The sequence below is a fragment of the Leopardus geoffroyi genome, chromosome D1, assembly GCF_018350155.1.
Source record: "Leopardus geoffroyi isolate Oge1 chromosome D1, O.geoffroyi_Oge1_pat1.0, whole genome shotgun sequence".
NCBI lineage: Eukaryota > Metazoa > Chordata > Mammalia > Carnivora > Felidae > Leopardus > Leopardus geoffroyi.
The window spans coordinates 59,313,318-59,327,691 of NC_059329.1; the positions used below are offsets into that span (position 1 = coordinate 59,313,318).

General features: G+C 43.2%; 1 protein-coding gene and 1 pseudogene across 2 annotated transcripts in view; one reads left to right on the forward strand and one right to left on the reverse strand.

Moving 5' to 3' along the window:
• CLPB (caseinolytic mitochondrial matrix peptidase chaperone subunit B) overlaps positions 1 to 14,374 on the forward strand; it is a 141,920-nt gene that overhangs the window by 29,737 nt on the left and 97,809 nt on the right. The gene's annotated exons all lie outside the window — the stretch shown is intronic.
• LOC123601209 lies at positions 9,928 to 10,341 on the reverse strand (annotated as a pseudogene).

Genomic DNA, 14,374 nt, shown 5'->3' on the forward strand with positions numbered 1-14,374 from the left:
CCAGAACCCTCTCCCACCCTTGCTTGTCTCCCTGCTGTTTTCTCCAGAGGTAGGGTGGTGGACTAAGGAGAAGGTCAGGTCTACACCTTGTGCAGTGGAAAGTATAGAAGATGTGGAGAGGGAAGAATATAACTCTGGATCCTAGCTCCATCTTTCATTGGCTTTGTGACATTAGGCATGTCATTTGCATTATTGAAGTCACGAAATGTTTGGAAGTGTGTTAAGTGGTTGAAGGTACACATTTGAGTTACCTCCATGTTTTCTTACTCCACCATCTGTCCATGTGAGGAATCTGTAGTCACAGTAAGGGCCCCGCTAGGCTATTTCTTTGGAGGTTCTGATGGAAACTAGGGAAGGCCGGGGGCATTCTCCCTCCCATTGGAGGCCGTGTTCTTTTCCTGCCCGCTCCCCCATTTCCTCAAGGGATAGCTGTTTTGTAAAGACTGAAATAGTCCCCTGTGTGTAGAGAGTTACTTCAGTTCTCACAACTGACACAAGATAGGTAGGTAGGTAGGTAGGTAGGTGGTGGATGGATGGATTTCTCATTTTGTAGCTGAGAAAACTGAAGCCCAAAGAGATAAGGTGATTTGTCTGAGATCACACAGACGACTTAGAGCCTGGTCTGGCTGCCTACAAAGTTTGTGTGTTTTACTTTACCTCATTGCTGCCAGATCCTGGGCTAGTGCTGCATACTGCCTCTCCATCCCAGTCTCTAGCTGTAGTTATGCAAAAGAATTGATTAAAAAGGAACAAAAAGAAATGCTTTCAAAAAAAGCAGACTGGGCACTTAAGTAGCAGCCACTGAAATTGATAGTTTGAGTTACCAGTTTTAATTTTTCCTTTAAGCAGATCATTAAGGCTTTTGTCTGCCAGTACTGGCCTCCTTTGGAAGGATCATAAATGTGGTGGAAACCAACAAAACGGGTTTTCTAATATAAAGATGGCAGTGCTTCAGACTGGCTGAGAGACTTAGCTATACGTGAGATAGGTCTCCCCTCTCTGCTCCTCTGTCCTGAACTTGTTTCTCAGAATTCCATTTCCTTATTTGCCACTGAAGCTCCAAGCCCTTAAAAGAAAACTTGGTGTGGGGCGCCTGGGTGGCTCAGTCAGTTGAGCATCCGACTTTGGCTCAGGTCATGATGTCATGGCACGTGAGTTGGAGCCCCGTGTCAGGCTCTGTGCTGACAGGTCAGAGCCTGGAGCCTGCTTCCGATTCTTTGTCTCCCTCTCTCTCTGTCCCTCCTCCACTCGCACTCTGTCTTTGTCTCTCTGTCTCAAAAATAAACATTAAAAAAAGAAAAAAAGAAAAAAGAAAACTTGATGTAAATAGGCTTTGCAGTTGAGAGTCCTGGAATCCAGTCCTGGTTCTGACCCTTCGTTGAATTTAAGAATTCTGTGGGCACTCTATTTCTTCATCTGAAATCATTTATTTTTACAAACATTTGGTAAACGTCTACTCTGAGCCAGACTCTGTGCTCATCATTGGAGAACCAGAGACTTTGGGAGCTCAAGGTCCAATGTGAAAAAGAATGGCAGGTAGAGAGACAGAGTGTAGTGTAATCAATGATGTCAGAGCCATGTGGACAGGAAATTATCAAAGCAGAGGTTAGGAGAGGACTGACTCTGTGAGCAGGGTAGATTCTTGCTATATTTTTGTGAGAACCCAGTGAGATAATGTTTGTGCTACCTGTTACAAATGGTGAGTTGTTACTCTCTGTTGCCCATATTAGATGTCTCTACACATAAACACATGTGTTTATTCTACCAGTGATACTCCACCCACCACCACCTCCACCCCACCCACCAGTTTTCTTTCCCAGCTTGCAAGTATCTCCGTTCACAAGAGATAGCAGGTGGTGGAGAAAAGAGAAGGGAGTGTGTGCCCTTCTTTACATAGTATTTTCAGCGCTGAGACAGAATAGGAAATAACACTATACTTAAGAGTACTGTCAATCAGTGAGCAGATAGCTGGTAGATGTGCTTTGGGGACATTTCTCTCTAAATCTAATGAGTTGTTGGCTTAACTGATTGTCCTGTCTTTATCCAGGGCCATTAGCAAATCAGCGTTGCTTGTTGAGCGAAGTGAGAGTGTTGGCTAGTATTTACTTGTTTTGGTTCCTAGGACTAATTATTGGTGTTTTAAACATCCATTTTGTGCCCTCCTCTTCCTTCCAGGGCCCAGGGACAGATTTTTATTGCAAATAGCAAACTTAGATTAATTTATTCATATCATATATATATATATATATATATATATATATATACACACACACACACACATATATATACATATATATACATATATATACATATATATGATACATAGCATATATATACATATACATATATATACATATATATATATATATATTTGGCACCTGCTGTTTGCCAGTCACTGTTCTTGACAAAGATTCCTGTCCTCACAGAGCATATTTCTTTCTTTTTTTTTTTCCCCACAGAGCATATTTCTATACTAGTGGTCCCTGCGTAGAGAGAGGCAGAAACAGACAATAAATAATAAATATAATACATAAGTAAACTACATACCTTATTAGAAGGTAAGAAGTGCTATAGAAAAGGAAAAATTGGGGTGCCTGGGTGGCTCAGTCAGTTGAGCGTCTGACTTCAGCTCAGGTCATGATCTCAAGGTTTGTGGGTTCGAGCCCCGCATTTCTGTGCTGATAGCTCGGAGCCTGGAGACTGCTTCGGATTCTGTGTCTCCCTCTCTCTCTGCCCCTCCCCCACTTGTGCTCTGTGTCTCTCTCTCTCTCTCTCTCTCAAAAATGAATAAATGTGAAAAGAAAAGGAAAGGAAAAATAGGAGCACCTATGTGGCTCAGTTGGTTGAGTCTGACTCTTGTTTTCAGTTCAGGTCATGATCCCAGGGTATTGGGATCTAGCCCTGCATCAGGCTCCATGCTGAGTATGGAGCCTGTATGGGATTCTCTCTTTCTCCCTCTGCCCCTCTCCCCCACTTGCCCTCTCTCTAAAATTAAAACTTAAAAAAAAAAGAGAGAGAGAGAGAGAAAGGAAAAATAGAACCTGATAAAAAGGAATGCCAGGAGTACCTTGGTCAGAGTGAGTAGGCCTTATTGGTAAAGTGCTGTGGGGGGTGGTCTTGAGAGATGATCATGTTTATGCTAGCACAGTCTGCCAGTAAGTTTCTCCTGATTAGAAGTGTGCTGATCCTCATTTCATGAATCACCAAGCCCTTCTGGAATCAGGCCTGAAATACCACCACCTTTCAATTGGATTTGGATGAAAGGAGGGTAGAGGAATTGCAAGTTTTGATTCAAAGCTGAGAGCAGAGAACCTTCACCTCCTTTAGATGTTGGCAGCTTGCAAGCTCAAGGGAGAGAGGTCCTAAGACCATCTGATCGTTTCACCTCAACTGCCATTAGTGAGTGCCTGCTTCATGGCTTACATCCTTCGGGATAGAGCACAATAGTGTCTATCCTTAAGGAGATTAACATCTTGCGAACTGTTATTTATGTATGTATTTGTCTTTTAACTTAATTTTGAATAGTAAAGATAGTACTATCTTATTTAATTTTGAATAGAAAATACAGTACTGTAGAACAAAATTTTTGAAGTATGTATGGGAACTTAATTTATAATTTATTCTCACCTTTTATTTCCAAAAGGGTTTGCAGTGACTCAAATTAAAATACAAATATAAATGTACACGGGAGAGTTAAAACTGGATCAGAAATCATATTGGTAAAAGGAAAGATAATTGTATCAGGATTGAACGAGAGATTTTCTTTTCTGAAAATAGGTTTATTGTTTTTGTAAAAATAATATGGAGAAGAAAGTAGCAGTCAACTAAATTCCCTCTGTCTAGAGATTGATCTGTGTGTGTGTGTGTGTGTGTGTGTGTGTGTGTGTGTAATTTTATATAAATGGGACGATGCTGTACTCACTGCAAATCAGGTAATTAGTGGAATTAAGTATTAATTTAGATTGAAGTTTCCTGACGAACAAGGCAAAAAAGGGATACAGAGAGTTTGGTTCATCAGGAAGGAGGAACTTTGTTCTGGCACCCCTTTATACTATCATTTTATGTATCCAGCAAACATTTTTTAAAACTATACTGTGTCTGGTGCTGATGTGCTAGGCTGTGAGGGGATTCAGATAATAAGCATCACAGCCTTTGCCTTAAGAAGCTTACTCGGACTGCTGACATCAAGGATGCAAGTAATGTGATGGCCTTTGTTTTCAGTAGCCGTTCTGCCAAAGATTTACCAACATTCTACTAGGATGATCCTTTTGCCAGCCCTAGTAACAGCTTGGGTGTACTAGCGACTTGAGGAGCAGTCCCTGGGGGCTGACCCCTTTTCCACAATGAGACCTTCATAAGCCTCATGCCACAGGCACTTGTTTAGCCTGAGTCTGGGTGCCTCATTCTGTGTTGCACTTTGACCCAACCCAACTAAAGGCTAAGCCACAGGGTCCCAGGATGATCACTGTGACTTAGCATAGCCTTCACCAGCTCGTGCAAATATACCCAGCCTTCAGCTAAATTCAATTAGTTTTTCTTTAAGAAGGGAAAGAAATCCAATTTTACCAAACATGGACAGACGGTGGAAGGCACTTTGATGTTACAACCTCTCAGTGATGCTTTACTTAGTCACAAGTTCATAAGCAAGAAGGCTTAATTACTTGGGAAAACACAGGATTAAAACTGGATACAATGGCTGAGTATCCGCTCTTGGGCGACTTGATTCGAACCCATGTACCCAGTTCGTGTGTGGTGCGAACTTTGATGTGTGCTATGACAAGCTGAAAGTCATGACCCCCTCAGGGAAGCTCCTTCACATGGCGTTTGCAGGATGTGTAGGCGGAGAGGCAGGGCCTGCCCGGCCTGTTTGCTCAACTTTGATGTCCAAGCAGCCACAGGCCCCACTGTTTGCTCTTTCACTGAAGGATGGATTGGGAGCCTCCTACCTTTCCCAGTGGACAATGGCCAGCAGTGGAGTGTGACGACTGTTGACCATTCCAGGAGCCTGGTGGACCAGAACAGGGCTTTAGGAGGTGCAGAGCCTGGGGGGCCAAAAGCTGTTTATAGAACAGTCATTTCTCCAGATGTAGCTTTCCTTAAAGCCTAGTGTTGGTTAGGTGCTTATTGTGGAGGTAAAAATAGTCTCCTGAGTTTTAGCAGTTACCAACTACTGCTTGGCCCTCTGTCCAGTGTCACTAAAGTATTTGTAAAATGAAGGTATAAGTCTGTCCTGTTTACTTCATCAGTGTTTACGTGCAAGGGATAGCGGTGTGATGGAAGTACGGTATGATTTAGATCCTTATAGTTTTTAATGACTTAAAACACATGTCTGATAAAAGGAATAGTGTCCAGAAGATACAAAGAAGTGTTACAAATCAACAGTAAAAAGACAACCCAATTTTTAAAAAATGGGCAAAAGATTTGAGCAGACATTAGCCAAAGAAGAGATGGATGGCAAATAAGCACATGAAAAGATACTCAGCATTCATCATTTAGGGAAATGTGAGTTAAAATCACAAGGAGAAACCACTGTATACCTGCTAGAATAGCTAAAGTTTAGAAAACCTGACGGTACCAAGTGCTGACAAGGATGCAGAACAACTGCCATCATTGCTGATAGGAATGCATTATGCTATAAATCACTTTGGCAGTCTCTCATAAAGGCAAAACATATATTACCATCTAGCCCAGCAAAACCAACTCTTATACCAACTTTGTCCGTGAGATATAGAAACATGAATCTTGGGGGTGTCTGGGTGGCTCAGTCAGGTAAGCATCCGACTTTGGCTCAGTTCATGATCTTGCAGTTAGTGAGTTTGAGCCCCGCATTGAGCTCTGCGCTGTCAGTGTGGAGCCTGCTTCAGATCCTCTGTCTCCCTCTCTCTGCCCCTCCTCTGTAAATATGTTTTAAATATGTTTAAATAAACATTTAAAAAGATTAAAAACAAAAACAAAAATCTTCAAAAAGACATTGATAGTAGTTTATTCACAATTGCCCCAAACTGGAAATCATCCAAATGTCTATCAACTGGTGAATGGACAAATTATGGTACATCCATACAGCAGACCACTATTCTGCAGTTAAAAAAAAAAAATTACACGTGCAACAACAGGGACAAATATTAAAAGCCTTATTCTAAGCTAAAACCAGACACAAAAAACTAGCTATGATATAATTCCATTTATAGGATGATCTGGAAAAGGCAGTACTGCAGGGACAGAAATCAGGTTAGTGGCTGCTAGGGTTTAGGAGTAGGAGGAAGGGCTCAAAGGAACTTTTGGGTGATGGAAATATTCTAAATCTGGATTGAACAATCAAAACTCATCAAATTGTACATCTTAAAAGGGTGAATTTTACTGTGAGTAAATGATACTTCAGTAAATTGACTTAAAAAAAACTTTTTAAAAAAGTCATCATCCCGGGGCACCTGAGTGGTTCGGTTGGCTGAGCGTCCGACTGTGGCTTAGGTCATGGTCTCACAGTTCATGGGTTCAAGCTGTGCATCGGGCTTTGTGCTGACAGCTCGGAGCCTGGAGCCTGCTTCAGATTCTGTGTCTCCCTCTCTCTCTGCCCCTCGCCCACTCACACTCTGTCTCTTTCTCTCTCTCTCCGTCTCAAAGGTGAATAAACATTTAAAAAAAAATTTTAAAAAGCCATCATCCCTGTCTAATTTTCATTATTAATTGTGACTGGTGGCACACTGAGAATTTGTTTGTCATGTCAAAATGAATTCGTATAGTTCCTGGTCACCTGGAATGTTTAGATTTTCTATTGTTGATGGTATTTCACGTGTATACTCTAATTGTTACTAGAGAATAAAGGTTTGTGACTTCACATGATTTGTGACGTCATAAAGTGTAATTCCTGATGAACAACGACAAATTCATTTACAAGCGATACACAGGGAGCTTATGTAAATTCACAAAGTATCCTATGATTCTTTATAGTAAGAAAAAAGTACAGGATACAGGACTGGGAGCTTGTTTTCCATCCCACGTGATCCTCAGACTCCTTGTCCCTGGACTGCCAGGCAGTGAGACCACCTAGATAGTGTGGCTGTTGTGCCTCAGGAACCAAGAGTGGGATGGTGGGGGGGAGATTCAGATAAGTCCACTTGGGCTTGATGGTTACTCTGAAAGCCCCTGCCTCAGAGAAGGTGAGGTTATGAAGCAGAGCTCCAGCAAAACTGTTTGAAATTCCCCACAAGAGTCTCCCTCCCTCCTCTGCTTTTTCTCCCGGAGTGCATTTCATAAGCATCGGAAGGACTGCTTCCCGGCACTGCCTTCCCTGCTTGGCCGGGGTCCCTGAGGAGCTGATCTAATGAGTAGATAACACGCATTTGCCAAGGCCTTCCTGGATGTGGTACCTGGGCTTTGTTAATTTTAAAATGCCGCCATCCTTGGCTGAAGACCATTTAATTTCCTCTCATAGCAGTCATTTATTTTTAGCATTTGCTTATTTTCCCTCCACCTTACTGAGATGGTGGGTGGGCATTAAAACCTGTCTTTAAGAAACCAGTAGCTCAATTGAGATTCCTGGCTGTGCAGGCCTTTCTTTATGGGGTCAGCCACTGCACAGGTGTTCTTAGAGTGATGCTGCTCCTGGAGCTGGACCAGGGGCAGCTTCCCTGAGTGGCTCTCCTTCCTTGTTGGCTGGCCAGAGGCAGTGCTGGTAGAGCACCCTTGCACCTGTGCTTCAGTGCAGGTCCTTCGGGGGCCCAACCATGTAGAGGTCTATCCTGCCTCAGAGTTCTGCAGCCTCTTCGCAGGGTCCCCATCCTGTTCTTGGCCTGGCTGCTTATTGCCTGTGCTGTGCTAGCTGATCTTCTGACTGTAGTGGTGATCACGGCTATGGTTGTGATTGAGTGCCTTCTGTATGCCAAGCCTATGTCAGGCACTTCTCAGGTTGTCTCTAATCCTCACTGCAATCCTAATAGGGAAGGATTATTATCCCTATTTTGCAGACAGGGAAAGTGAAGCTCAGGGATACCCAGGGTTGTCTAATAAGTGAAAGAGGGAACCAGGATTTGAAGCCAGGTGTCTTTGAACCACAGATTCTCATTTTTTCCACTGGAGTATGCTGCCTGTGGAGGGAGATGGTGGGGAGCAAGGCTATGGGTTGGCCTAAGGGGTGCTGGGACTAGAGTGAAGTCAGCTCAATTAGGGTTTCTTGATGATGTGCTCGATGATTATGAGAAGTCTAAAAACAGACAAAACATTCTCCATTTCTCAAAAAGCTGACAATTGGGGGGGGTGCCTGACTGACTTAATCAGTAGAGCATGCAACTCTTGATCTTGGGGTTGTAAGTTCAAGGCCCATGTTGGGTAGAGAGATTACTTAAAAATAAAAATATCTTAAAAATCTGGCAGTAAAGGGATAAACAAGTCCCACTTTAACTGTAGAATGAGGCAGAATGTGGTCAGTGCCTCAGAGAAGATCACCTATAGTGCTAGGTGTAGATCATGCCATGTAGAGGCAACATCATTAAGGGAAGCCTTTCATACGAGGTGGGCCTTGAAAGTTGGACAGGATTTTGATTGATAGAGGTGGGGGCTAGAAAGACAGCATTTCTGAGAGAAGGACTGTGGTGAGCATAGGTTCACAAAGGTGAGAAAGTAGGACTGTGCCAGATCTTGTTGGAGGATCTAGCAGAGGCTAGAGACCAGAGAATGCGAAGGAAAGGCCTTATCCAACACAGGCCATGATTCTCTCAGTCTTTGGTAGTCTAGCATTGGTACAGCTGTAGCTCTAGAGCCGGATTACCTGGGTTCAACCACATTCTTTCTCTTATTAGTTATGTACCTCGGCAAGTTCTTTCACTTATCTGTGATTGTTTCTTCACATCTACTATAAAATGGGGATAATAAGTAGATCTACCACAAAACGTTGTTTTGAGGTTTAAATATGTAAATATATGTAGTGTTAGAACAATGCCTACCATATTGTAAGCACTTGATAAGGGTTTGTTACTTTGGTTAGTGGTAGTAGTGGTGCCTTATTATTCTTGTTGTTGATTATTGGTCACTCCAGGAAGACATTAGTGAATGGTCTACAGGTAAGCCTGTCTTTGAATGTAGGGTATTACTTGTCTCTCACCAATACCTTTAGGTGACTCAGAAGTAGTAGGCTTTGGAGATTCTTTTTCCACTCCTTTTCATCCTAGAAGCTGGACCTAGAACATGAGACCCCAGAGCAGGACACTTTGATATGGGACTGGCTCTTGTCCCAGGTGGCCACTTGCCCGATGCTGGACAGTGCTCAGTATTTCCCAGCAAGAAAGGGTGGGTGAGAATGCTGGCCAGGTGCCCGGAATGCCAGCATCATGTCCCCAGAAAAGTGTGCCGAGTTTGATGTTTCTCCCACTGCTGCTGCTGTGGCCGATTATGTCTGAGTAACAGAGTCATTTCTAATCCCATTTGGAATCATTGCTCAAGATAATCCTGTTTCATAGTAATGATATTCCAATTCCAGCATGCACCGATTCTAGTTTGGCAGATGCATGCCTTGACCTCAGGCAACCCAAGACAGTGGTCCCTGGAAAGCAGTGCCAGCTCATTTGCCTAAGATAACAATCTCAGGATAACCCCCCTTCTCTAACACTATATCTTGTTCGGGGGTTCTGTGTTCAGTGATCTCCTGGAGAGTTTCAGTTGGGACCAACAAGGAGAGCATCCAGTGCTCATCCTGGTCATGGGGAAGGATACATTGGGAAGGATGTTCAACTTCTAAGGACTGTGATATGGTTCACTCCCACATCTTTTCTTTAAAGACATCAGATCCACTCTCTGCCATGGGCTCGCTCTTCCTTCCTTCCTTCCTTCCTTCCTTCCTTCCTTCCTTCCTTCCTTCCTTCCTTTCATTCTACCTATCTGCCTACCTATCTATCTGAGAGAACAAACTATACCTTTATTTACTTTTCATTAAGTTTAAATCCTTGAGGGGTACAATATCCCACGGATTCTGTGGCCAGAGGCTTTAGCAGGAAGATTACTTCAAAATTTGGCATGAACCATGCCAGTGGTTCCACAAGCACAAGTTACTTTTCTCCAGATTGCTCTGGTTTTGTTCGGTTTGCCACCAGGAGTCACTGTGTTGTTCTTTGCTTTGTACATATACGCATATCTCTTGCCTAGATAGAATTCAGTTTTATCTAGAGCATAAACATCTTCAGTTTTAAGAAGAGCTGTGTGTTCCCTCTGGTTCCAAAGACCTCACTTATAGCCAACAAAAATGGCCTTGGACCACAGCCTAACAGACATATTTGTTGTTTTAAGAGTCCTGTTCCCAGCAGGCCTCCACAGGGTCCAGGGGTCCAAGATGGTGGAAAGAGGTGAGCTGCTTATTTAAATAAGGCTGCAGGCTAGTGGGTCAGGAGTATACAAGTAGTATAGTAGGTGTGTGTGGGTTTCAGCAAGGTATTTGTCTCTCGTGACATTTCGCATGAATAAAGTATGATGTGGAGAATAGTTCAGACAGACTAATAAATGGTGAATGACCTATTTCATATGTTGTGTATATATGATTGGAGACTGGAGAGCAGACTCAAGTGGTGAGCCACAGGGCCTCGTCCTTTTCAGTAGTTAACATCAGTGATTCTATTGAGACCATGGATAAGTGCCAACCCAATTGGCAGATTAAATGAAGCTTAGAGAGAGAGCTAATATGTTAGGTGAAAGAATCATGGACATGAAAAAAGAACTCAGTGGGTTAGAACAATGGTTAAATCTGTGGTGATAAACATTAATAGGGATGAGTGTTTAAGTCTACAATTAAAAAACCAAAAACCAACCATAAAATGCAGGGTGAGGAAGTCCCAACTTAGCAATACTAGCAAATAAAGCCCAGGAGCTGACTAAAAACTCAGTGTATCAGCAGTGCAGTGTTAAGGCCCCAGAAGTGAATTGATTCAACAAATATTTACTGGTCTGTACTGGGTCTTATGTGTGAGAAACAGATGGTCAAGCACAGTCCCTGCTTTGGGGAGTACACAGTCCAGTTATGTATGACAGTGGTGAGGAACAAGAGCTCTGGAAGGAGACTGCCTGAGTTTAAAACCTAGCTGTATCTCTTAACTAGCTCTGTTTTCGCTTCGGCAAAATGCGAATAATAATGGCACCTACCTCAGCAATGGTAATTATGAAGATTTAATCTCCACATAAGATGCACATAAGACTATTTAGTGCATAGATATCTGCTTGTGTTATTAATATTTTTTGTTTTCTTGTTGTTATTTTCATCCAGAGTTGAAGAAAAATACCAGCCCCAGCGTGCTCTTATAGATCATTTGCCTAGAGAGAGCCTAATCAGGCCCATACTGTGGTGAAATCCCTACCATCAGAGCTTGACCACATTAGCCCATAGGTTTGACAACCATATATTATAGAGCACAGATTGAAAGATATGAACGATAGGGAATTACATTTGAAACTAGGCTAAGGATGTGAAATCGAGATTGTGTTGGAAACCCTGTGATGGTGGTCTTGATTCCTTGCCCCTCTCCTTAATGTGCCATGTCTTCCTTGAGCCTTGCCCCAAATGATCTCACCACTGATTTTGACCCTGTCCATCTGAATGAGACTCCCTTTTAACCCAGCTGGCTGCTATGACCTGCTTTACTACACCATCTGAAAATGTCACTGTCCCTGGTACACAGTAGGGGCTCAGTAATTATGGGATAGTAAGACACACTAATGGATGGATAGTTGGATGAGTGAGAACCAGTGTAGTTTAGTGGAATATGTACTAGGTTTGGCCTTACACAGACCTAGATTTGAATCTTGGTTCCTATGCTTAATTAATGTGTATACTTTGGCAATTCACATTATTTTGCTGAGCCTCAGTTTATTCACTTATAAAATGGGACTAGTACCTCATTGCAAGTGGTTATATGGAGCTGAAATAGTGAATGTAAAGTGCTTATCACACTATGGCTGCTGTTACTATGATTATTGACTTTTACCTTTTGAGGGAAGTAAACAAAAGATTATTATCCTCTTTTGAGAAAATTGGGGCACATTTTCTATACAGGTACTTTGCCTCCTACCTGATCCTTAGTTTGTTTCCTAAGGAACCTGCTTTATCATTACTATTTTTTTAACTTTTCATTTTTTAAAATTAATTTATTTTTTTAATATATGAAATTTATTGTCAAATTGGTTTCCATACAACACCCAATGCTCATCCCAAAAGATGCCCTCTTCAATACCCATCACCTATCCTCCCCTCCCTCCCACCCGCCATGAACCCTCAGTTTGTTCTCAGTTTTTAAGAGTCTCTTATGCTTTGGCCTAAGGAACCTGCTTTAAAAAGAAAACTGCTTTCCTCACCCTCTCCACTCCCATTTCATGCCCCCATGCCAAAGGACCTTTAGATTTAACACATGCCGGTGCCTTTGGTCAGGCCACCCTGCTTTCCTGACCAGCTCATAGACCAGCCAGTAGGCTGAATGAGCCACAGCTCATTTGACTTTCCAGCAAACCTCCTGAACTCTGACCTCTTTGCTTCCTCCCTTCATCGAGGTGTGCACTGGGTTGAGAATAGGTCAACTCTTTGTCTTCTCCTTGGGACCCGTGACACTCATCACAGTGACCCTATGCTTTGGATGTAGGGGGGCGGGTAGAGGGGAGGAGGAGTTGGAGGAGCTTCTCCTGAAGCTCAACATTGTGTGGGGACGACCTGGAGCTGGGATCACTGCCCTTCTTGCTTCACCAACTCCAGCTGCTCACCAGCTGTCTTTGACACGTGCCTGCCCAGCATAGGCCTCGGCCCACACCACAGGTTTCCTTGCTTTTTCCTAAACAATGTGGCAACCCCAAGCCCCTCCGGCCACTGAGAGCAGAAAGCCTTAACATCGATCGATGTAACTATCTTCCATGCATTGTGACACCCCACTGTCCTGAAAGCAGGAGCTCATCAAGGTCGGTGTGAGCCAACCTTCCTACATGAGCTCCCACCTCTAATCTAATTATAATCTGACCAGCAAATTAAAATGTGCCTCTTGGGGGCTGTGGTTCCAAAGGGAGTTTCATGAGTCCCAGGAGCTTCCAGTTAGGGACCCCTCTCCTATTCATTTCCTCACCTTTGTCTGGGAACTGCCTGGTGGAAGGCAGGAAAGGCCTCATGCTCAGGAGAGGAAGATGAAGGTTTTCCACGGCTAAACCACCTGTGGCCTAGTTTGGAACCTCAGATAGGAGATGGGTAGGCAGGGCTGAGACAGTTGCCATCTACCATTCTCCATTTCCCATCAAATAAAATAATGATTGGAGTGCCTGGGTGGCTCAGTAGGTTAAGCATCCAACTTCGGCTCAGGTCATGATCTCCTAGTTTGTGAGTTCGAGCCTTGTATCAGGCTCTCTGCTGTCAGCACAGAGCCTGCTTCAGATCCTCTGTCCCCCTTTCTCTCTGCCCCTCCTCAGCTTGTTTTCTCTCTCTCTCAAAATAAATAAACTTATGGAGAAAATAATAATTTTATTTATTCATCATTTATTCATGCACTTATTCAGAAAGCATCTACTGACCACTTTGACCCAGGCACTGGGCAAGGAGCTGGGAAGGAAGGTGGAGACATGGTCTCCATGCCTCATGGTCTAGCAGGAAAGGTAAATACGAGTAAATAGGCAATCATGGTACAATATGATCAGGGTCACCTACCCGTGGGTGTGGGTGTTGCATTCTGTAGACAAATAAGAAGGGCATGGATCCAGGCTGGAGGTCAGACAAGACTCGGTGAATTGGTGACCTTATCACCGAAGAGCCCTGAAAGTGATGAGCACTAACCAGTTGAAGGAGAGGGGGGGCACTCCCAGCAGAAGTCGTGGCACATTTGACGGTCTTTGGTGTACTTCAGAGAATTCATTGTTTTCTCTGGGTCTTTAACCCATTAGTCCCCAAGATCTACCAGATCATCATAGGAATTAGAAGTTCTGCAGTTGAGAGACTTCCTAAAGGAATAAACTTTTGGAACAAGTGGTTAAGTTCAGTTAATGATTAATAGAAGGGGCTAGGGAATCAACCCTTCTAAAAGATCATGTTGGTGTTGTTGAATGTATATCTAGTCTGTTGCTTCTAACTGCTATATCAGATAGTGTGTCTCTACCACACTGAACTTAACTCATTCCCCAGTGATGGATACTTGATTGCCTGCAACTCCCCACTGTCACAAAATGCTGGGATGAACATCTTCCATGTTGCCTTTTATGGATCTGTGTAAGAATTGCTCTGGGATATATATATTCAAGAGAAGTGCTGGGTCATAGAGTAAGGTACTTTAATTTGACAAAGTGTTACAAGCTTGGCTTCTAGAGTGGCTGCACCAGTCTATCCTGACAGTACGTGAACAGTCCCAGAACCCCATGTCCTCTCCAACACTTGGCA